The 25,006-nt window shown below is 36.0% G+C and overlaps 1 long non-coding RNA gene and 1 pseudogene across 1 annotated transcript; one reads left to right on the forward strand and one right to left on the reverse strand.

Annotated features, from left to right (window-relative positions):
* Positions 1–8,354: 8,354 nt before the first annotated feature.
* LOC105104462 (small ubiquitin-related modifier 2-like) lies at positions 8,355–9,280 on the forward strand (annotated as a pseudogene).
* A 1,110-nt stretch (positions 9,281–10,390) lies between these two features.
* LOC135322308 (uncharacterized) lies at positions 10,391–24,979 on the reverse strand. The gene is made up of 3 exons (XR_010382802.1): positions 24,960–24,979; positions 23,957–24,039; positions 10,391–10,619 (listed from the first exon to the last, which is right to left on the reverse strand). It is a non-coding gene; the product is annotated as an uncharacterized LOC135322308 (long non-coding RNA).
* Between the last annotated feature and the right edge of the window lie 27 nt (positions 24,980–25,006).

Here is a 25,006-nt window from a genome sequence, read left to right on the forward strand (position 1 = left end):
TGTGTTAAATATTTAATAATATGTAAGCGAACACTCAACTGACTCAGGGATGCTCTCATAATGTGAGTAATTTTACCATATCATTTGTTTGTTGCAGGTAAAATTTTTTGGTACCAGCATTACCTTTTCTTTTTGATAACATAAAAGGCTATCCTTTGCATACAGGAGTAGGGGGTCATCACTACAGAAAGATGTCTTTCATGAGTATTTCCTCTGCACAAAGCTGGTGGACAGTACTTGGTGGAGCATATCTGGCAACCGTACTTGCCCAACATTGCATCAATAACAAGTTGTACATTTCTATGCAAACTTTGAAATAGGAAAGAGCTGTGAAAAACGAATTTATAGCTTAGTTTGGAACTCACCTGTACTTTCTTGTACTTTCACAAAAATATTAAGATACTTTTTATCTAAATCTTCTAGACTTTTATAGGACAGTTTTTTAATTGCCTCTGAAGTATTAAAATTGATTTGTGCAACTCCATTGATCAGCTGTTTTTTGAAAGGGGAACGAAAAAGATAGAAACTGTAGTATTAGAGAAGAATTCACTGAGAGAGAACAAATTCTGCTTTCATCAGCCTGCAAAATCTTCACTTGATAATGACACTAGTTATAGCTACTACATGCATAAGCTTAAAGCATAAACTTAATTCTATGAGGTATTATTTTTAACTGATTAATATTTAGGTCATTTCTTTTAAGTCTGAAGCCTCAGACCATGGAGAAATAACCCTGGGTAGGACTGAAAATCTCTGATTCATAATCATGTCTCATCCTGCTCAGAAACTGAGGCTATAATTTGGGTACCACTATTTATCTGATAGAACCTTATCTCAAGTCCAGGATACCACATCCATAAAAACTTCCTTTAGCAGCAGGTTTTTGCAAACTCAAGCCTTTATTTGAAGACAAATATCACTATAACTTTTCTGCTTTTGTCAGTGGAACTTCCTGAAGTCCAAAGTATTATTGGCCTTGCTTTGTTCTATTTAGTTCCATGAACTCTTGGGGCTGAAAGCCCATTTTCAATCTCTATACTCTGGTGAATTGACCCCAATTCTCCGTTTCTATGAAAATAGCTTGATTTTTTCTTACCTCTGTTTTTTGTGTTGTTTCAAGCATCGTTTCTTTTATACTGTCCTGTAAATCTTCTCTTATCCCAAAAGAGACAGAAACTTTAGCCTCAGTTACATTCTTATTATAAGGATATCTGTCAAAATAGAATACAATTATCCTCTTTTTTGGTAAAGCAATTATAGTAATGAGACACAGATAAAATATAACTGCGAAATTTGCTTTTTACTTGTGAAATAGTATTTATGTCCAGTATTGCATTTCGTCCTTCCACTCTGCAGATGCAGAGGTAGGGTAGGTATTTTTATTCCTATTGGCAAATGAGGAAACTGAATTCCAGGAGACAAAAAGAACTTGCTCAGCTTCTCACAGTGTTTAATTTCATAGCAAGTTAGCGGAGAATTTAGGACCCAGGTCTCTTACTTGTAAGGGGCCACATTTCTTCCATGACTGCAGCATGGTGTGGCTCCCCATTGCTTCTTTTAACAAAACAGGCAACATCACATCCTCCCCATATGTACTGGAGGCAAGTTATTTTCAGTTTAGACTCATATTTGCCTTTTGAGTCAAAGGAAAATAGGAATTTTTCCTATTTAAATATTAAACAGGCAAGTCAGTGTTCACATTAGTTTTTTTTCCAAGTGTGTTTTCTGGGCCTGCTCAATCAATTCCATAATCACTTTTGATAATTAATATTAACTAGGTCACAAATAAAAAGTGAATGCCTTCATATCATATTTTTAACACCTAAATAGTTGTAGTCACCCAAATAGTCACTATGATATTCTAATCTTTAGGATTCTTTGCTTACAAGATTGTAAAACAACAGTAAGATTGGAATCAGCAAATACACTTTCAGGCAAATCTCCTTGAAGCCACTTCCCACAACTATGGCAGATATTAATCACAGTATTTTTCACACTGAATCTCAGAGTCTCTCTCAACATAGGACCCCAGGCAAGCACTACCAATCAGTCATTTTTGACTCTTGAATGAAATTTGTTTGCCATTCAGGGGCTAGATAAATCTGAAAATAATAATTTTCTTACCTAGCTTTTATAGTAATCTTGAAGTCCTCAAAGTTTTTATGGCTAATGAAGGAATTTTCTGGTTCTACTAAGATAAAGAAGTGTGGTTTCACTGAATATAAATCTAGGCAAAAAAAATTATATACAGTTTAAACTATAACTGTATTTCAAACAAGAAATTTTGGTAAAATGAGATGGATCAACTTTAGTAATAGATGGCCTTCCACCTGACCATGAGGATCATCAATACCCCTGGGAAACCTCTTCATCCTCCCAGAAGGGACCAATCTCATCTCTGCTCCAGCAGTGATGTCTTTGTTAAAGCATATGGGTTACTGTCAAAGTATGAGCTCCATGAGGACAAGTCCTGATCTTGTTTATCAGTGTAAACCTTTTCCCCCAGTGCCTTTCATATAAGTGTTTGATAAATGTTTCTTATATTGAAATTTTCTTTCTTCTTTAGCATCTTGTGTTTAGCAATTCTCTTCCATTCAGTGTCCAAGATACGAGCATTTATCTCAGACTCTCATATAGGAAAGACATCTTCTTGTTATTAGCTGTAGAAAATAACTTTCTTACAAAATGAGAATTAGAACAAAAGAAGCTTTTAGACTTTCCATCTCTTTGAAACTATAATTCACAAATAATACTTTTGACTGCTTACAAGGCTATGTCTTTTCCTTATGCCCATCCAAGAAATGATGCCAGGTTTCACAATCCTATTTATTACGCACTGCCCTGCAGGATGCTTAGCCCAATGAGAGAAGGCTGTCCTTCAGAAAGAAGGAACACTTGGCTCCAAGGTGACCAGGGCAGGTGGTGAGGGGCTGACTATAGAAGGGCAAAGTGCGTGTCTCACTGTTCTGGCTGCCTCTCTCTGTGTCAGAGAAAAATGCCCTCCAGTGTACTGGTGAATAGACAGAGCAAGGACTTTGTAACTATGAACAGCATCCAAGAGTGTTATTAAGCAACTCCAAAGTTGAGTTTAACTACTTCAGAGGGTATTCTGTTGCTGTGGCTTTAGCCGCAATTTTTTTACACGTACTTGCTCTTCTCTCCTAATTATAAACACCTCTCTGCCTCCCCATCAACTTGGTGGGCAGAAAATATGGTTTAAATAGCTTAGTAACAAATTTACATGGGAGCAAACAAATTAATATTCCAGTAAGCTCCCATGAGAAATGAACAGAAGGGACTATTTATAACTTAACTATTAGTACAATTAATATTTCCAAAATAAGTATACCATGTTTTTTCCCAAGCATTGCAATTTTCCAAACACATCATCAATTTTTAGGGTTGATGGGAAGGAGCACTGGCTTGGGGTTCAGAGGGGACATTCTCATTTTCAGCCTGGATAAAGTGGTTGTGAAAACCTAGACCATTTCTAGATCACTTCTCTCGGACTACAAAATTATTGAGGGCAATTTTCTAAAAATACACATTGGAAATCTCAGTAATTTATGGGAAATTACCATGACTTCTAATCTCAAAATATGCAGTTCCTGTTGTTGTGAAGTCCTCTTTGTATTTAGCTTTAATTGTCCATAAACCATATCTGTGAAAACAACACATTTAAAATTTAAATACCACCAAATAATATATCTTTAATTCGTTCAATGATTGTAGCTAGTATTCAGATAAGCACTAGTATGAACCAAGCACTATTCTAAGTGCTTTACATGTGTTAACTCATTCGATTCTCACAAAAATACTAGGGAACAGCTTATGCTATTATCTCCATTTTATTATCAGAAAAATAAGGCCCAGAGAGGTGAAGTAATTTGCCCAGGAACACACAGCTAATAGGTGGTGGAGTTGGGATTTAAACTTGGTCATTCTGGCTCCAAAGTCCTTGCCTTAGATAACCCTGACAGCAGCTTCAGTTTATGTACCACCTAATTAATATACCATATTTGAAAGAGGTTTTAAATTATAAACAAAAACATCAATTTTAAGAAGAGTTGTTGTAAGCACACTGAAATTTATTTTCATATTATTGATTCATTTTCTAGTATATAAAATTATATATTGAGCTAGAAAATATTTTTGAATTTAAAGGCATTGATTATGTAGTTGATGAACAATATGGAGGTTTAATCACATTAATAGATATAATATACTATATAGTATACCAGAAAATCAAGACTTCATTTCTAGGACCATTTGATCAGGTTAAATTTATCAAAATAATACAAATATATACTTTTGGAAATTTTACAATCCAAGGCCAGTTTTAGAGGGACAATGTGGTAAAAGGAAAGAGCAAGAATGAATCTGATCATTGGACAGATCTGGGTCCTCTTTTCAGCTCCACCGTTTAAAGGCCATGTGGTTGAACAAGCTTATACATTTCTCTGAGCCTTAATTTCCTTATCTTGAAAATGGTAATGATACAGGACCCAGCAGAGTGCTTGGCACATAGCAGGAGATCCATAGTATCAATTCCCTTGCTGCTTTGAAGTGTTAAATTTTCAAGGCATTATGCAATATACAAGTCTCAATTCATATCTCAATATATCTTCCAAGTTCTAGGAATAAATGTCAGAGAAAATTCCAAAGCCTCTATGGGATATTAAATACTGCTAGTGGACAACTTCCATTTGTACATTTTCTCTCTCTCCTCTATTGTACTCTCAACATTTGGGGGGCAGAGTCTCTCTCCCACAGAGTCTACTACCTGGACTCTGCTATGGAAGGTGCTCACTAAAGTGAGTAAAGCAGACTAGCATGGTGCTTACAGCTGGCAGTATTATATGCGGCCCCCATCTCAACGCAGAAGAACCCAAGCAGATGCCACCTTTCTTTAGGTAGGAAGGACACTCACTGGGCCTGAGGAGAAGAGCCAGAACCAAACTTTCTTTACATTATCACCTTTCAGTCACATGTTGATGGCTCCATCAGACTGTTCAATAACCCCAGTGACCCCAACTGCTTTTGAGAGAAACAACTGTACCAACAAATCATTTAAAATACTTAGGATTAGATGGAATCTTGAAGTCAGGAAAACTGATAATTCCAGTATAATTTTTTTTTCCTATCACGGCAACTTCTAACCCTTCTGGATCCTTTGAATGAAAAGAAAAACAAGTTTCATTTTTTTAAAACAGTCTATAAACACAGAAGTCACATATAAATATAATATTTAATTGATAGTTCCTACAGAAATATTCACTAAATTCTAAGAAACTTTGTTGAAACTAAGCACATGTGATGTTGATATGGATTTAAGGTGATGACTGTCAACTGGTCAGGCTTGTTAACAAAGACTAATTTCTAAGGCACAAAGGCAAGTTTTCAACAGACAGAAGTGGTATGGTAAATATTTAGGGTATGCTAAGAAAACTCCCAGCAGGGCTTTCCTCCATCTCCCTTCTTCCTGAACAGGACCTCCAGGATCATCTTCAAACACCGTTTTCATGATGTCATGCCAAGTCCCAAAGACTTCCTTGGCTCTCTGTGTCTTCAAGATCAAATCTGAACACATTGGGATATGCCACAACAATAGCCTCCAACCAGTTCAATGGCTTCTCTCCAGGGGGAACTCCAACAAGAGAACAATGAGGTTCCTAAACCCGCTGTCCAACCCACAATTTTTCAAATGTAAAATAATCCACCAAGTCTGCCACTGTTTCTCCTGGAAGTGTTTCCAGGCCAGCCTGCTGTGGCCAAGTCACTGTCATGATGATCTCCACATTTTTCTTCTTCCTGGCTCCAGACCTCTGCTCCTTCCGCACATCACCTGAGACATGGTCCGGCTTCTCTCTATCAGACCCTCTCCAAGTTTCCTTTCAGATCAAGCTCAGGACCCGTCCTCATCCTTTTGTGGTGCCCTCTAGAGTAATTTCGTAATCATCTCCAGCTCCCTTCCCTTCAAGCTGGCCTGCTATCGGTCCTATGTCCCTTACTTGGTTTACTGCATTGTGTGCTTAGATTCTGAACTCAAATGTTTATGAGGGAGACACCCCTTAATCCCCCATTTAAATCAAGAGAGGCTACGTGGTGAAGCTCTGGAGAAAGACAGACTTGGATTTGAACCCTGATTAAGCTAATTATTTTTGGTATGACCTCAGTGGTTACTTAATTTTTCTAACCTTTATCCTGTTCATCTATAAAAAGGAGATATAATTATGTTGATCCTATAAGGTTGTCATTACAATATAATACATGTTAGGCACTGTTCACGGGTACCACAATTTATACTTCTACAACCCTTACCACATCTGCCCACGCTTCACAAAGAGCAAGAGGAAATAAACTAATTAACTGACTCACTTTAGAGATGGAGTCATGTAAAGGTGTTCTTTAATGGGGCCATCAGAATGTATTTCAACTAACATTGAATTTACACAGAAAAATTGTCAGGTAGGATAATAGAAGTATAAAATTACCAGGTTGTATCCACAATAGATGCTAAATAAACACTGGTGTTTAATAGTGAATAAATTAATGCCACATTTGACTAATGTTATAATAAGGAAAATTCTTTATTCATATAATGAAAATAACCAAAGTTAAATTTTGATTTAAACTAGTGGCATACTCACTATAAAAGTTAAGGAAACTTCTCTTTGCGATGGCTTTAGGTCTTCATCCAATGAATAAATTCTAACTTTTACTGTGAGAAAAAAAATTGTCATTATTAGAAGTTCTGTGCAACTCTAAACGATCTGGCAACAATATTAATAACCCTATAACATGCAGGCCATGAAATTAAAAATAAAGTTAAGAAAGGTCAAAACATAAAATCTAAGTTTAAAGGGAAAGATGAATTAGGATGTCGAATGTGAACTTTATATTACAGTAGAAAAAATATTCTTTTCACAAATTTCCTGAATAAGGTTCTTTTAAATATTTCTCTTTATGCATTTAAAATATGATTCAACTTGTTAAGTTGTATATTTACTCAACTTTTTGTATTTTTAAACCACTGATAGTTAAGAAAGACGGCAGCTCATTAGTTTCTGAATTTATTATAGAGCAGAGGAGAAAGAACATAAGCAGTACGTTATGTCAAAAGAACCCAATGAAGCATTCTCTAATAGAAGGCAGATGCAGGCACGTCTCAGGATATAATTAAGTACTTGAGTGCATAGAGGGTGGAAACCTCACAGGCACTACCTTGCTCCTTAGACACACAGTCATCTTCTGATCAGGTGTCTAAGCAACAGTTCTGAGTTTCTAAGGTCAGGTTAATGTGTACTGGCAGGGACCTTGACCTGTTGCTAAAATTATCTCCACTTCATCTTATCAGGTGATGCTTATTTAGTTAGCATCATCACCATCACTGTCACCTTTAATGATCATTTGTAGAGTGAGATACTGAAAATTAAAAATTAGAAATTTTTAAATTAAAATTCAGCCTCTGTATTAATTTTAAGTTCTATAATACATCACTTTAAGTCTTTTTTTCCCCAAATATTTTGAAAGGAGCCTTGGCATCATTCTGAGAAAGGTCTTTCCTACCTCCAAATTATACTCACATTTTGCTGATTCTTTGTTTTTATAATTTACAATTTAACCTTTAGTTTGTCAGCTCTTTACTTTTGTGTATGGTGTAAAGTTGGGAATTAATTTCATTTTTCTCCCACAAGATAAGTCACTTGTCCCAATACCATTAATCAGGCCATCCCATTTCCCTCCCCCCAGAAATTCAGTTCCATCTTTATTATACCTGACTGATCTGAATTGTAAATAGGTTTGTCTGTCTGAATGAAGAGAAATCCATTGTCATAGCGTAGTGGAATTTTTGTTGCTTTTGAAAAATGAGCAGATACAATTTCTAAATATACAAGTGAAACTGCATTTGGTTCTCCAGATAAATCTTTTGGTTGTATCTGTTAAAAAAATTAATGGAAAAATTTTAAAAGAAAAAATTAATGGAGGAATATTATATAATTAAGAAAGAAAATAATATAATTTTATTATATAATTATCATTTTATTAATTAATTATATATTATTAACTATATCTTAATATAACTATTAAGATAATAAAAGCATTTATCTTTTAGGTATCTATGAAAATGATTTTAATAACTGTGTAGGCAACAAACATAAAAAAATCTGTAAAATAAAGCAGTAAATATATTCTTCCAGGAACACCTTTGTAGTTTCTTATTGAATTTAGTCTGAAACAATTACTTTTAAAATGTTGATCCAGCATAAATGTCTATTAAAAATGACAATCACTGAAAAAATTCAACTTTTAATAGACAAAATAACCAAAAGTAATTAAGAAGGATAAAAAATTCAAAAGCTCATCAGCAGCTCATTCGGTGCGGACCTGGTACCTCTTTTGTGAAGCGGTAGCTGAGGAGACTCCGGCGCTCGCCATGGCCGATGAAAAGCCCAAGGAAGGAGTCAAGACTGAGAACAACGATCATATTAATTTGAAGGTGGCGGGGCAGGATGGTTCTGTGGTGCAGTTTAAGATTAAGAGGCACACACCACTTAATAAACTAATGAAAGCCTATTGTGAACGACAGGGTTTGTCAATGAGGCAGATCAGATTCCAGTCTGATGGAATGAAACAGACACACCTGCACAGTTGGAAATGGAGGATGAAGATACAATTGATGTGTTCCAGCAGCAGACAGGAGGTGTCTACTAAAAAGGGAACCTACTACTTTATTCCAGAATTCTGTTGCTCCAGACCAAGACATTCTTAATTAGAAGACAGCAATTTGGTTCCACCACATTCTGACTACTACAGTATTGTTTTCTCTATTCTTTCATTTTCCCTTCCCCCATTCCTTTATTGTACATAAAGTAACTGGTGTATGTGCACAAGCATATTGCATTTTTTTTTAAACTAAATGGCCAATGGTATGTTTTGATCAACATCAAATGGAGATGGGATGGGGAAAAGTATTGGTTCTGTGAAAATACCCCCTTTCTCCATTAGTGGCATGCTCATTCAGCTCTTATCTTTATATTCCAGTAAGTTATTTTGCGCTCACTGTTTAACAAAAAAAGAACAACACAAAAATCCTTGCATACCTTGTTCGATTGGAGAATTTTAATGTTTTTCATTTATCATTGTAAAACCAAGGACAATTTTATAACTTTTTTGTACATAGCTGTTACATGTAGGGCAATCTGTCTTTAAGTAGGGATAAATTACTCTAAAAGAAATGAATCCTAGATAGTTTTCCCTTCAAGTCAAGAGCATCTTGTTGTTTAAATAAACTTCTTGTTAAAAAAAAAAAAAAGCTTATCAGCAATGGAGAGGTGGGAGAATGGGGGGATTCATATGTCAGGTGGAGAATAGACTACATGACTTACCATGTAGCAGTATAAATGAACAAAATATCTTATATTTAGTTATATTTGGACTTACACTGAAAGTTGAAACTTTTCTTTTGCTAATGTTTTTCGTGTCTGTTGGTCATTATATAATTAGTATGCAGCTGTCTTCAAATAAATTGCACATGCTAAGTATATTTTATAGTAACAGAGTTGTGGACATGTCTCTAATTTTTAAATTATTTCTTATTTTTCTTGAACATTGTTCACAAATTTGTTTCAAAGAAAATTTGAAGTCCAAACACAAAGTACTAAAAGCCTATGGTAGATACATATTTTAGGGAAAAAAATTAATTTTTCTAGAAAAGCATGGGATTGGAATGTTGTATATAGTTCAGGAAAACAAATGTTCAAAATGTTCTCCATTCACTTCTCTGAATTTTTTTAAATCAACAGAGTCAAACCTATGTTTATGTCTCTCTCTATATATATTTCTTTTCCCCCAATACATAAAATTCAAATATCTAAATTATCTCTTTCTAGTATTCATCATGTAATTTTGAAACAAGTACATGCGTTGATTGATTTAGTTTTCAACTCATGTCACCAAATCTTTTCACCTTTATCTGCTTCATTCAAAATTTTACATTTCTGGGCCACCTCTCTCTCTCCCTCCTCTTTGGAGACAGCCTGTACTCTGTCTGTGGAGTGTGGACCTACTTTTACTTTAACCTGAGCACCCAACCCCCACACCTCATGGCCTTTCTCTTGCCTTTTGAAACAGCCTATACTTCATGCAGTGTGTATCTCCCTAAATAAATCTGCCTTTACTCAAAAAAAATTTACATTTCTGTACATTGCCCCCATATCAGAAGCAGATTCTCTATTTAACATTTCCCATCTACTTACATGTGTAAACATATGACCCTTATTTCTCACCAACTAGTGAACTCACTTAATAGTGTGATGTATCACATTTTTATCCAGATATGTAAAAAGAACCAGTGCACCATCTATATGTAGGTTTTACAAAGAAATATTTGGTATGTAAAAGAAAATATAAGAAGAATACATACAGTTAAGTTCGCAGAGCTTTGGAAGTTATTTTCTGGAGATAAATAAACTTGGCCAGAAGAATATGTAAAACTTTTGTCAGGATAACTTTTAATAGCAATGGTCACTGGAAAAGATTCTGTGTATCCTTGAACTTGAATTACTACATTTTCAGAGGCTCCAACATAGAATACTTTAGGTGCTGAGACAACATATCTGTTGAAACAGTGAAATTTAGAGTCAATCTTTAATACAACATAATTTTTAATGGTTGTCACTTAGTTCAAATTAGCAATGTTTCTTATATTTAACAATATGTTTTTTCTGAAGGGGAGGTAATTAGGTTTCCTCATTGATTTCCGCTTGGAGGAGGAACCAGGGATTGAACCCGGGACCTCTTGGGTGCTAAGCATGCACTCTACCACTTGAACTATACCTTTCCCCCAACAGTGTTTTTTTTCCTCAAAATTTTATTATCTATGATAAAGCCAGAATAGCATTCCGCAAGCAACCTAAGGATGAAATTTCAAAGAGACAGATGGAAATGATTTTGATCAGTTGCAGGCAGGGCAATGTTTAATAGCATCCTCTATAAAAAGTGCAAATAGGGGTCACACTTCTGTCTTGAATTTTTAATCAAACTACCAATCAGTAAAATCACTCTTACCCAGGGCAAGGGTAACAGCCTGTGAAAATAGAGTATTAGAATTTAAGTCATGCTAGGTCACAAATTACACACACTAAAAAACAGGGTAATAACACTGGACAACAAAGAGGAAATTCCCTTGGAGTTTTCAGAACTAGGAAGTTAATTTCATGTGGCATTGACTGAATTCTGTTTTCTATAAAAACACAACCAAAATACATTGCAAATTAAAATAGGATCCTTCACTTACATTTGCTCCTGTCCCCAACTTCTTTCCAAGTAGAAAAAAATACACACTATGCTTAAAATGTCCATGGCTGGGTTAGGATTAAACTGTTGATACAACCTTCCTTGAAACTGCCCTCCTTTTTGTGAACTCAGCTTGAAGAATTTGGTTAAATAAGTCTTCAGGTTAATTATTAATGTCAGATAGTAGGATCACTGAGAAGGAAACCTAAGAACTGAGATGATAACCTTTTAATGTCCACAGGTAATTTTGGAATTCAAAGCAGAGAAACTTGATTTTGATGAGTAAAGCAGAGAAGACACCCAAATGGGAGTCTCTAGGAAAATGTTTCAAAACTGGACACAGATACAAAACATTTGGAGGCTGCTCTGGTCTTGAACATTTTCCAGGTATAGTAGATACAACTGATGCCCTGACCAGATCCCCTTTACTGGGCCTGGTGTACCTATCCTACAGATGCTGTAAGCGTTGACTGCTAACGTTTCCTGATTGCTCCCTTCTCCAGGTAATTCGTCTCAGACATGGGAGACAGCCTGCCCAAAAATGCCTGGGAAGTTACATCCTCTCCCTGGGATTGGCCTATAGTCAATAACTAACTGATTCTGGGGTACAACAGACTGGCTCCCTTGCCTCAAGGTGGGACAACCTTGTGGTACCATTCATGCTATAGAGCCCCTCATGGGATCAAGCTGAGGCTAGGCCTTGGTCGAAACCACATCTTTGATTAGTTTCTCTCCTGTCCTGCTTCCCTCACTGATTGCAGGTTTCTCTGGAGAGAAGTCTCACAATAAACCGCTTGCATGAGAGTGTCTCCCTGACTCAGGCTCTGTCTCTCAGAAAACATTCTAGATTTAAGGAGCATGAGAGGGGACTATCATCCTGACTCAGCGTGGAATGTCTCAGATACGTAACCTGTTGGAGGCTTCCCAGAATGAGTCCAGTTTGAATCGTGCCCATGAGGCCTGCACTGATCCACTTTAGAGCAGATCTGAAATCCCAAGGCAGACTCCCAAATGCTGAAGTGTTTCCAGGAACTTTTGGACTAGAAATGACCCATCAATGACTAGGACATGGGCAAGGAAAGTAGGACGCTATTACTGTCTTACTTCCCTCAAGTCTGCATTCAATTGCATGCACAGACCCATCACAAACTACATTTCTAGGTGTAGTCAGGATGGCTGGTGGTTAGGGTGATGAGTTTTGTAATTGCCCTTCACTTGTCTATTTTCCCCTCTAGACTACAGTTTCATGAGGATGGGTACTGGGTCTAACGTATACAATGGGGATACACCCAGAAGTTATCACAGCACCTAAAAAAGACACTTAGACACTCAATAAATTGTTGCCAAATAAATGAATAAATGAATGCATCATCCAGTGGGCCAAGGGAGATGACGTTGAAAGGATGGTTTAGGGCAGATTGTGTATGGTCTTGAATGCCATGCTAAAGAGTCTAGAAGGGAAATGAAGGACAGTTTGACCTTGCTGCCCTCACTCTGAGGATGTTGACAGCTCTTTATGACCTACTAAGTGTTCTCTACACTCTATGCAAAGAATTAGCAAAATTATTCTCTAAAGTTAAAATGCAAGCAGAAATTGATGAAAGTCTGAGATGTCAAACATTCGTTTACAATAGCAACTTTAAAAATGATCTACCATAAAATCATTAGATTTTTGTTTTGCTATTCAGAAAAGGCAGATTTTATTGGACACAGGAAAAATTTTCCAGCATAACATGATCACTGACAGATAGATGAAGTGAACATATGTCATTTTGTGGCAGCCCAGCATCCAGCCCCCTTCCTGACATCATTTCAACTCCATTTTGGGGGATTCTCTTCTCCACTATGTTGTCCTGGTGGAAGCATAAATTTAAAAACAAAAGCACAGGAGCCTCATAACTGCAAAGCTAGACTTCATCAGTTTGTTTGGACTAATGGAATTGTATGAATAGTGAATGGACAGTCTCATGGAAGTGATGTTGCTGACATATATGCTGTTGCAAGAACTTATTCTGAACTGGGGCCAGTTGGCTAATATTTAAACCTCTGTCTGACCTATGTTAGGCGGAAGCAACGATAGGAAAATTCCTAGGCAAAAATGTACTGAAAAGGATGATTTAATGTAAAAATGACTTTAGAGTGCAGCTGGTGCAACTGATAAGTCTGGCATCAATTCAGTTCAGAACATTTGCAGACCAAGAATGTCAGAAATACTCTTATCTCAGATGAGATTGACTGTTGCTGTGTTTTAATTTTTGGCCAATTGTCTCAGTAACTGAACCCATCTGAAGGAAAAACACACTTTATTTCAAGGCCATGTTTAACCTATGTCAACTCTCGTCACACAGGATTCAAAACTTTGGCCACAAGGGGACAATTTGTGTTTCTTGGTTTGTACTCAGTCCTATGTATGGACTTACATTATCACCATGAAGGAACAAATGCAGTGACAAAGATTTGGAGCCAAAAAAGTTCCTGGTCAAATTTCATACTGTTATCAGTACTATATAACTAAAATCGGCCACAAACATTTGACATTCCCTAATACTGAAACTTTTAGAGTTTTTCCCCTATCTTGTGACAAATGGGAAGAAAAAATTGCACAACTGAGGTTAAATCAGGTTTCCTCAACCACAGCACTACTGACATTTGGGGGTAAATGATTGTTTTGGGTGGCTGCCTTGTACTTGTAGGCTGTTTAGCAACATGCCAGGCTTCCGCCCACTAGATGTCAGTGGTGAAAACAAATGTCCCCTGGTAGGGAGCAGGGCAAAATGGTCCTTGGTTGAAAATCAGTAGATTGCTGTATAGTTTAGCATTTAAAGGGAAAATGAGGAAAGTACTTACTTGTATTTCTATCAAAGATACAGAATTCATCAAACTCTCCACTTGAACTGTTTGACTATTTTTAGTTATCATCACAAACTGTAATTCCCTTAGTTTTCCTCACGAGGAGGAAAATCATTATCTCAAATACCATCTCTAATGATGACTTCTAAATTTATATCTTCAGCAGGAAACTCTCCCTCTAAATCTTGGAGTGCTCCAGGATTCAGGCCTTTTTTCTATCTTCTTCTACCTACATTTATGCATAGGTAATCTCAACTAATTGCATGGATTTGAATACACACCAACATACTTAAGTTTCATTCCCTGGACCTCTCTTCTAAACTCCAGAGGTGTATATCTAAGTGCTTTACTCAAAATCTCCACCTGAATATCTAATTGCATCTTAAACTTAACATATTCAAAACTGAACTTCTGAAGATCTCCTTCCCCCATAACAGATCAAACATCAAAGAATTGTCAGACATCTAAAGAAAGTCTCTAACATAAAATATAAAGATAAAACATTTGGGACAGGGGAAAACTTGGAGGAGAAACAAGTTATGCAAAATGAAGAAGACTATTCCCCTTCCCCACAAAAAATTTCATGAATACTCTTGTAAAGATAAGGGAAAATATTGCATCCACGAAGCAAGAACAAAATCCATTAAAAGGAACATTCAAAGAACAAGATGAGCTTTTGTATATTAAAAACATGATAGCATAAATAAAAAACTTTGGAAGATAAAGTTGACCAAATCTCCAAAAAAGTAAAGCAAAAAGACAAAGGGATGGTAAATAGGAAAAAAAAAAATAAAAAGGATAAGATGATTAGAGGACCAGGTTAGGAGGCACAGCAGATGAACAATGAAAGTAGAAAGGGAGAACACAGAAGAATGGAGGGAGTTGTTGTCAATGAAATAATTAAGAAAATTTTTCAGAAGGACAAGAGTTATTAGATCGGAAGAACCTTCCAGGTGCCAAGCAGAAAGATGAAAACATACTGATAGCAGGGCACATCATTTGGAAGTTTTGAGACCTGGAAGACAAAAAATAGATCTTACTAGCTTCCAAAGACAGAGAGAGAGATGACATATAAAGGATTAGGAGTTTAAAGGATTAGGAATTAGAATGGAGAATGGTTTAGTCTTTTCAACAGCCACATGGGAAACAAGAAGACAACGGAGAAATATCTTCAAAGTTCTAAAGGAAAATTACTTCTAATGTAGAATTCTGTATTCTACCAAACTATCCATCAAGTGTGAGAGTTGAAAAAAAGGCATTTTTTAAAATGCAAGATTTAAAAAAAAAATTGCCTTCTATATACCCTATTTTAATGTGCCACCAGAGAATGTGCTCTACTAAAATAAGAGAATAAACCAAGAAAATAAATATATAGGATACAGGTAATAGGAGGTCCAATGAAAGAGGGAGGCAAAAGGATATTTTTGACAGAGTAGAGAAGGGAAAGTCTAGGATGACAGACGTGCACAAGATGCATAGGAAAACCCAAACATTTAAAGCAGGCAAGACTCAAGGGACAGATATGTTGAGGATTATCCAGATTCATACTGCTCTTATAGCATCTTTCTAATTTGAGGTCAGAATGCCCACGTGAGACTGACACAGATTCTTATCTGTATCTGGCTTGCTGTTATTGTGTTCTGATGAAATTCCTGCTCTCTGTTCCTGATCTGCACTATTCCTTAGCAAGGCCCAATAGCAGTGATTTATGTACTTACTTGCTACATGACCATGTATACTGACATATTCAGAAATGGCTCTTGTACATACCCTGGAGATAAAACCAGGTTATGATCCAGAAACCATACACCTATCTACCCTAGGGGTCCTTCATCTAATAATGGCATAATATAAATATAAATAAATAATAATATAAATATAAATATAAATATAAATAATATCTTGACCTTTCCTTAAGTAGCTAAGTTTGGCTTTCTACTCAGTTACTCAAAACTAAACATTACATTAATTAAGGATAAACATATACATGGAAAAACTATAAATAAAAGCAAGGAAATTATTAGTATAAAAGTCAGAATTATTAATATAAAAGCCATCCTCCTTTGGGAAAGAGGGTGGGAAATGATACAGGGAACAGGCACATTAAGGGTACACAGAAGGCTTCCATTTCTTAACCTGGGTGGTAAATATGTAAGTATTAATTATGTTATTATTCTTTAAGCTCTACTTATATATTTTACAGCCACTTCTGTATATATGATAAATGAAATAATAATTAAATGCATGAAAATTATGATTAAATACTGCATTTTGAGACTGATCAGGACTTTTTACAGAATAATCAAATCTAAATGGCATAAATCAAATTTAAATGACATATTTTACAAATGCTCTCTTTTCTTTTGTCAACTTTTTAATAAACTTTAATTGTATAAGGTAACAATTATAACAAAGCATTGGTGTGTTTGTAATATATACACAGATAATAAATATAATAATAATAGCATAAATGAGGAAAACAGGAAATACAGCTATTTCCATGAGTAACATTTCTGTGTATCACTGGAATTAGATCAGTATAACTATGAAGTATATTTGGATAAGTTAAGATGTATATGGTAAGCCATAGAGCAATCATTAAGAAAATAACTTTTAAAAACAGAGTAAATTAAAATACTAATACTAGAAAATATTTACTTAATGTAAAAGAAAGCCATAGGAGGAATAGAGAAAGAAAAAATACATGAGACATATAGAAACCAAAAAAATGGCAGATGTAGATCTAGGGATGTCAATTATAACATTAAATGTGACTAAATTAAATTATACAATCAAAAGATAGACACTTCAGTCTGAATAAAAAAACAAGACCCAACTATATGCTGCTGTAGGATATACATTTTTGGTTCAAAGATAAAAATAGGTTAAATGTAAAAGGATGGGAAAAGATACATCATGCAAACAGCAACCATAAGAAAACTGGAGTGACTATACTATGTAAGACAAAACAGATTTTAAAACAAAAAATATTACTAGAGATAAAGAGAGATTTTATAATGATAGATAAATCAGAAAGATATAATAACTATAAACAGACGTATACCTACCACCAGAACCCCAAAATATGTGAAGCAAAAACTGACAATTGAAGGGAGAAATAGAACTTGAAAGAAGAAATAGATAATTCAACAATAATAGTTTCTATTATGGATAGAACAACTATGCAGAAGAGGACTAGAACTACACCATACATCAACTAGGCCTAAAAGACATCTGTAGAACACTCTACCTAACAAGAGTAGAATACACATTTTTCTCAAGTGCACATGAAACATTCTCCAGGATAGTTCATGTGCTAGGCTGTAAAACGAGCCTCAATAAATTTGTAAGGATTGAAGTCACGTATGTTTTCTGATCACAATGGAACAAAGTTAGACATTAATAACAAGAAATTTGGGGAATTCACAAATCTGTGGAAATTAAACAACGTATTCCTAAATATCCAATTAACAGCAATTTTTAAACTACCTACAAAGAAAGGCCTGGGCCCCAGCAGCTTCACTGGTGAACTGCTATCAAACATATAAAGAGGAATTAATAACAATTCTTCTCAAACACTTCCAAAAAATAGAAGAGGTAGGAACACTTCACAGCTCACTCTATGAGGCCAGTATTACCCTGATACCAAAAACAAATACACCATAAGACAAGAAAACTATAGAACAATACCATTTATGAATATAGATATAAAAATCCTCAATAATATACTAGCAAACCAAATCCAGCAGCACATAGAAAGGATTATATACCATGATGAAGTGTGATGTCTCTCAGGAATGCAAGGTTAGTTTAACATCCCAAAATCAGTTAATGTAAAACACAATATTAATAGAATAAAAAACAAAACCCACATGATCATCTCAACAAACACAGAAAAAGTGTTTGACAAAATTCAACACTCTTTCATGATTAAAAAAAAAACTCAATGAACTAGAAATGGAAGAAAACTTCTTTAATCTGATAAACAGTATCTATGAAAAATCCATAGTTAATATCATACTAAAATGGTGAAAGACTAAATGTTTTCCTCCTAAGATCAGGAAAACAAAACAAAACAAAACAAAAAATAACCAAGGGTGCCTGCTTCCCATTTTTTTTTCCTACCTCTTCCAATAACTGAGTTTAAAAAATTTTTTTTATTGAAGTATAGTTGATTTACAATGTTGTGTTAGTTTCTGGTGTACAGCATGTTGATTCAGTAAGGATGCCCACCCTTGTCACTTTAATTCAACATTATGCTGAGGGTTCTAACCTGGATAATTAGGTGAGAGAAATAAATAAAAGGCATCAATATTGGAAAGGGAGAAGTAAAACTATATCTATTTACAGATAACATGATCTTGCATATAGAAAATCCTAAGGAACCCACTAAAAAAAAAAACCAATTAGAACAAAGAATAAGTTTAGCAAGGTTGCAGGACATAGGATCAGTATATAAAAATCAATTATATATCTATACAGCAGCAATGACTAAACTGAAATGTAATTAAGAAAACATTTCCATTTACCACAGCATCAAAGAAAATAAAATACTTGAGAAAAAACTTAATGAAAGAAGCACAAAACTTATACTTTGAAAATCATAAAACATGTTGAAGAAATTAAAGAAATCTAATTAAATGGAAGGCTATCCCATGTTTATGAGTCAGAAAACTTAATACTGTTAAGACAATGCTATTCATATGCCTCAAACTGATCTACAGATTAAACACCTAAAACAGCTTATCCAGCCCCTTCTTCTGTGGCACCTAGTTCAAGGTTTTATTGCTCAACTCTGGTCTAGCCCTACTGATGATATACCCTCTCAAGTATCTTTGGTCTTGCACAACTTATCTATTCCCTTTGCTTTAGCTGCTATTCCCAACTTCTTCATGTGACTAACTCCTACTTGTCCTCAGGCCTCAGCTTAAAAACCATATTTTCCTGGAATGCTTCCTTTATCTGCCTTGAAGAGGATAATAAACTTGCGTCTGCCTTTAAAACTCTATTCTTAACTGACTTTCAACACTTTCCCTACAATTCTGTCGTTTTCTTTTTATATTCTACTTGTCTGGATTCCCCTACTGAAATGTAGCCATACCTGGTAGGCAGAGCTGAGTTATATTTGCCTTATTTACTGAATAGATGAGTTTAACATATTGAAATGAGCAACTCACTCGCCGATTTTGCCAAATGATGCTTCTTTAGCTTCTTTAGAGTAGTGGTTCTCAGTCTTGGCTGTACTAAAGAATAATCTGGGGAGATTTTCAAAATCCTGAGTCCTAGGCCATACCTTGTACCAATTAAGTTAAGATCCCAGGGAGGAGAGGTGGACAGACATCAGTATTTGTAAGCTCCTCAGATGATTAAACATGCAGCCAAGGCTAAGAACCACTGAACTAGAAATAGGTTCTCTTCTAAGGGGTCACTTCCGAAGGTTCAGTTTGGTCTCTTTCACTTTATCCTTTCAGGGTACAAGCTGGAACCTAAATGTCACCCTACGTGCAGGCCAGCTAAGGCCTAATTACTAAAGACATCCTCAGAAATCATTATAAGAGAGAGTTAAGATGAACTCAAGCTCATGCACTGAGCTACATGGAGCTGGGAAGATGATTCTGATAACAGCACATTATCTACCATTCTGACTTTTCTTGGGCTCAGCTTCAATAGACTTATGCTTGAGCCTCAGGAAACCCTAATAACAGGCTGGTTAAAAATGCTCAAATCTCCATGGGACAGTGAGAGACAAGACCTCAGGAGTACGATTTTGATTGTTTTCAGTGATGATTAGCATTAACAATGACAAGAAACTAAATTACATCTCATAAAACTGGATAAGGAAAACAACAGTGACAAGAGGCCAGGACCTCCTGACTCAGGAGACTCCTCCCTCAAATAACAAAAGCACTGTTGCCATCAGGAACCTACACCCTCAGCACATACCTTATGCACTTTGGCAACAGAATAGTGTCTTCAGTGGTCAACAGCAGTGAGGCAGTCATGGAAGTGGGTTGTTCAGATTACCCTTGAAGAAACAACTTGCCATCAGTTACCAGGGACATGTTAGCTGACAGCCTCCAGCTGGTAATGCCTTCAAGACCCATCTTAGTTTTCAAGCTAAGGCCATGCTCTTTCCAAGCAGCCGTGAGCCAATGACTAAACACTAGAGCCTGACCATTTTTATGTAAGAAAATAACTTTATCTTTTAGGACTTAAAATGATAATGTAAACTATAAATGAAAGGAGTTTAGCCGGATGATATAATTGAATCTGGGATTCTCTCTAGGTTTTACATTACACAAATTTGTTGAAAAGAATCTGGGAAAGTTTTTATGGACTATCAATCCTTGGTTTGTGACACTGGCTATTATTCCTGGGGATTCATGTGATCTTAGCTTTTTAGTTCACGAATTACTAAAGGCCTTAGTTTCCCTGTCTCTGATTACTATATTCCAGTTTTGTATAATCTTGCTATTTTCAAGAAGTTATTTTGATAGATTAAATAAGAGGAAATTCCATTAATATTAAGTGGTATTATGAAACTGCAAAGTTGAGGGATTTCTTCTGGGTGCTATATGAAATATAAGGCATATCCCTTGACTTCAAGGAGTTTCCCATATAGTTGGGGTGACTAGATTCACATTAATAGCATTAACAACAATTTCTCAAGTAATTCCTATAGTTCAGACAATGGGCCAAGTCATTTACATGTGGTACCTCCAATTCTCATGACATCTTGTAACAGCAGTTACCCTTTCTACTTCTTGCCTCTGTAGTCCAAGAGATGATTATGGCTCCTTATCTAGTTTCTACTCTCTGGGTAATTTATCATCCCTTTATTTAATTCTTTAACCCTGCCCACATTTTGGTATTTTGATCCTTTTACTAAACTATCTTGGGTAAATTTGAACCTTGTTAAATAAATGTCCAGAAAAGGCAAATCGATACAAATGGAGAGTAGATAGTGGTTGCCTGGAGTCAGGGCTGGAAATGGGAATTACATGCAGATGAGCATGAGGGAACTGATTACAATGATGGTTTCACAAATTTGTAAATTTACTAAAAAATTATTGAATTACTGTACACTTAAAACAAGTGAATTGTATGGTATTTAACTTACACTTTAATAAGTAAGCTTTTTAAATGGGGCAAAGGTGCTTAATACCATGCCTGGTATATAGTAGGAACTCAATTAATGTTAGTAGAATAAATACAAAGCATTCATTTTATTTCTGCTGCTCTCTCAGTTTCACCCTTGGGAACACTTTTCTAATAAGGAAAGGATAGTCAAAATCCAACAGTTTTACAGTTTGTTCCAGCTCTAGAAAAGAGTTTGGTGGAGGGGTTTACAAAGATTTGAACTTTTCTGTGGAATTGAGCTTTCCAAGTGTATAGGGAATTTGTTTATAAAGTAAATTTTGTTTCTGGCCAGAACTTTAATTTTTGAGCTAAGAAAACTTTTCATTGGTTTTGGTACCATTAGAGTCATTGGTGATCTTGATAAGAACTTTAATGTAGCGGTGGAAACAAGCCTGACTAGACAGGGTTGAGATGTATGTCCTCTGGACAGCATGTCCAGACAACATGGTAGGATGGGGTGGTAGGAATTGACAGTAGTGGTCCTATTTGAGAGGCAGGACTTGGTGACTGGTTGTGAATAGTAAAAGAGAAGAAGAGTCAGGGATGACTCTCAGGTCTCTGGCTTGAGCAGTTAGTGATATGAGATACTTTTTTGCTGGGGCGGGGAATAGTTTTGTCTGCAAGGGAGGGACAGAGATAAGTTTAGTTTGGACATGTTGAACCTGAGTTGCCTCTAGGAAGCCCATGTAGTGATGTTCAGTAGGCTGGGTTATATTCAGCAGAGGGAAGCTTTTTTGTGTCTCCCACTTCCATTGGAGCTGTCTCCCAATGTAGATAGCAACTTCATCTCTGATTTACCTGTCAATACAAACTCATCTTTCCTTCTTCTAGAAATTTGTCTTGAGTTCACTTCCCTTTTTTGATGCTATCCTGAACTTATTCCCTTTTAATGATATCTTTACTATCATTATAATGGGATTTGGAAAGGATGCCAAAAAAAAAGTGACTTAGTTTCCCTTCCCTCAGTTCCCTTTGTAAAGGTACCTTCCCCTTTGTAATTAATAAGTAATTCGTGTGGTGATATTTTGAGACCAAGTGAGTATCTTATTCACCAACAATACTTTACATAATGGTTTTAGTAATTATTAACTATCCTTGTCTGAATCAGATAAATTGAATGTTACCAAAATGGAGATTTCCTAACTAGGTCATTTCATCTATACGTATCAGCTGGAATTCTTCTGGAAAAAAAGGGGGGCTTTCCATCTTGTAGAAATTCAAAATATTAATGTATAAATGCTGTAAAATTAGGAAGGCACTTATTAGAATTTATAGCTTAAAATATTTTTTGGTCACATGGGACCAACATTCTGGCCTGAGGGAGGTGAATGATAACAGTTTGGATTCAGGTGGTATAGTTTAGAGACACAGGAGTTCAGGGTTTGCCTGAGTTGGTCTGGTTTGGACCTGAGTACCTAAGGCCTATCCTCACTCTTTTCAGAATAGATCCAAACTCACAAATCAGGTCCCAAATTCATCAAGTCACAGTGTCTCCACAAACCTTGGCACTGGAACAGCCCAAGGTTAACCTGAATAGGGTTGTTATAAATCCCTGGACATTGTAGGCCTCTCCCACTCTGGACCTCAAACCACATATGAATTGACACAGAACAACACCAAATCTCTAACTCTATTCCATTATGAAAGTGTCTTACTTTTCTGTATTTCCCACTAGATTGCAATCTCTTTGAGAGCAGAAACTTTGTCTCCTTCACCACTGGTTTCTCACAGACCTGGCACATAATAGGGTTTTAATATATTTAGACAAAACAAATAAAGAGAGAGCAAGGAGAGATGAACAACAACAACAACAAAAAAAAGAAAACCCAGTATACTGAGGAAAAGATTATCAAGGGCTTTGCAAGCCAAGCCCAAGGAATTTGGTATTTTGCAGACAGTGGCAGATCATCCTATATTCTTTCACAGAGTCAGATTATTTACACATAACAATATTCATAGGTGTCCAGTGCAGAATTTGGATTTAGATATAGCACGTGATTTTTTAATACCATACTCTATTAAAAATATGCATTTATTTTAAAATATATTTGTAATTCAGTTAATTTTCAAATTCACATTTGCAAGTCACAGAAGGAAATGGCAATAATGGAAGCCATCATCCCTGCCAGACAACCTAGTCTGATTCTCCTCTAGAGCAAACTTGCAAAATGATTAAACTGGATTGTGAAACACGAAGTTAAAACAAACAGAATAGCTTTGCTATCATTTGAAGAAAATAACTGAGGGATAGATAGGTTATTCTGCCATGGCTAGTATTTGTATTGAAAATGCAACTCAGAAGAGTAACAACTTCTTCATGTTATCAGATAAATACAAATTAGTGTGCAAAGAGTTGCCCTCAATCCTTTCCTATCCTCACTCCTGTTTTGGGGAGAGTTTCTTTTGGCATACTAAGAGAGGCAGTTAATATTCAAATTATCTAGAGAAAGGTTTCAACTCAGACAGCTGTAAAGCCTGAGGTCTATCCAAGGCCTTCACCGTGCTAGACACCAGCAAAAGGTACTGTGTCTGGATGAAGGAGGAAAGTTGGGCAAGAAGGGGCTGAAGACTACTCAAGAGAAAAATAAGTGTTTTGCACCATCCTCTGGATTTTGTGTACATTTCTGACGGCTACTCATAAGATTGATAATGAACTACACCAGCATACCATGATTTGATAGTGGATCCCACCTGAACATCACTGCAGACTTTGAGGGGCAAAGCAGTGAGGTACACAGTAAATCCAATTCTCTGGTGGAAAAGAGAAAAAGAAATGAGAGTCAAAACAAACAATAGAACTGAAATTCAGCAATGTACACATTCCTAACTAATAAATGTCATCTAAACTTAGATTTTTTTTTTTAATAAAGGATACATCTTCAATTTGAAATGTGGAGCTTTTCATGAATTTTGGCTTTTTTACAACTCTAAGGGCTTCCTTCTGTGTTGCATAGTGGGGGAGAGAGGAGCATCACATAAATCTGAAGGTGAGTAACGCCCTCTGTTGGAAGACACTTGAAGTTCCTACTCCTGAACCCATTTCTGCCTTTAGGAAAAATTACAAGTCCGAATATGGTTTATAAGGCCTCTCTTCCAGCTTTAGCTTCTACACTCGACTTTTGGCTGTCATACTGATCTACTTAATGCCCAGCTCATTGCCAAGGTCTTTTCTTCCTCTCTTCTCCTGGGGTTTGCCCAAGGTTTTCCCTTTGCCAAGCAAATTCTTCCCCATTCCCATACTCGATTAAATTCTTTGCCTCTTTCAGGCCTTAGGATGAGGCATCACTTCTGGGAAACCTTTGCCTAATAATAACTAAAACATATTGAGAACTTATTACTGGGCATGTCGAAACAACTTAGAAGAAAGAACAGTTCTAAGTTCTTTCGCATGCATTAACTTTTGTAATTATCAGGATAACTGTAGGAAGTAGGTAGGATTGTCCCATTTTATAGTTGAGAAAATTGAGGCACGGGGAGAGGAAATGCCTAAAATAGTGTTCCACAGATGGATCACGAACTCTCTGATGAAGAAACCAACTGATCGTGAGAAAATGATTAAGACCTAGGGATTGGAGGTCACAGCGAAGTGAACTGTTTTAGGACGCGGGGGTCTTTTGAGCAAGCACGCTGTTAAGATTGGAGAATTATGATAAACGAGATATAGTGCCTACACTGGCGATTTCTGGAGATGGTGCAACCTCTGATGGTGACACTGTCC

This window comes from Camelus dromedarius, chromosome 10 (assembly GCF_036321535.1).
Source record: "Camelus dromedarius isolate mCamDro1 chromosome 10, mCamDro1.pat, whole genome shotgun sequence".
Classification (NCBI taxonomy): Eukaryota; Metazoa; Chordata; class Mammalia; order Artiodactyla; family Camelidae; genus Camelus; species Camelus dromedarius.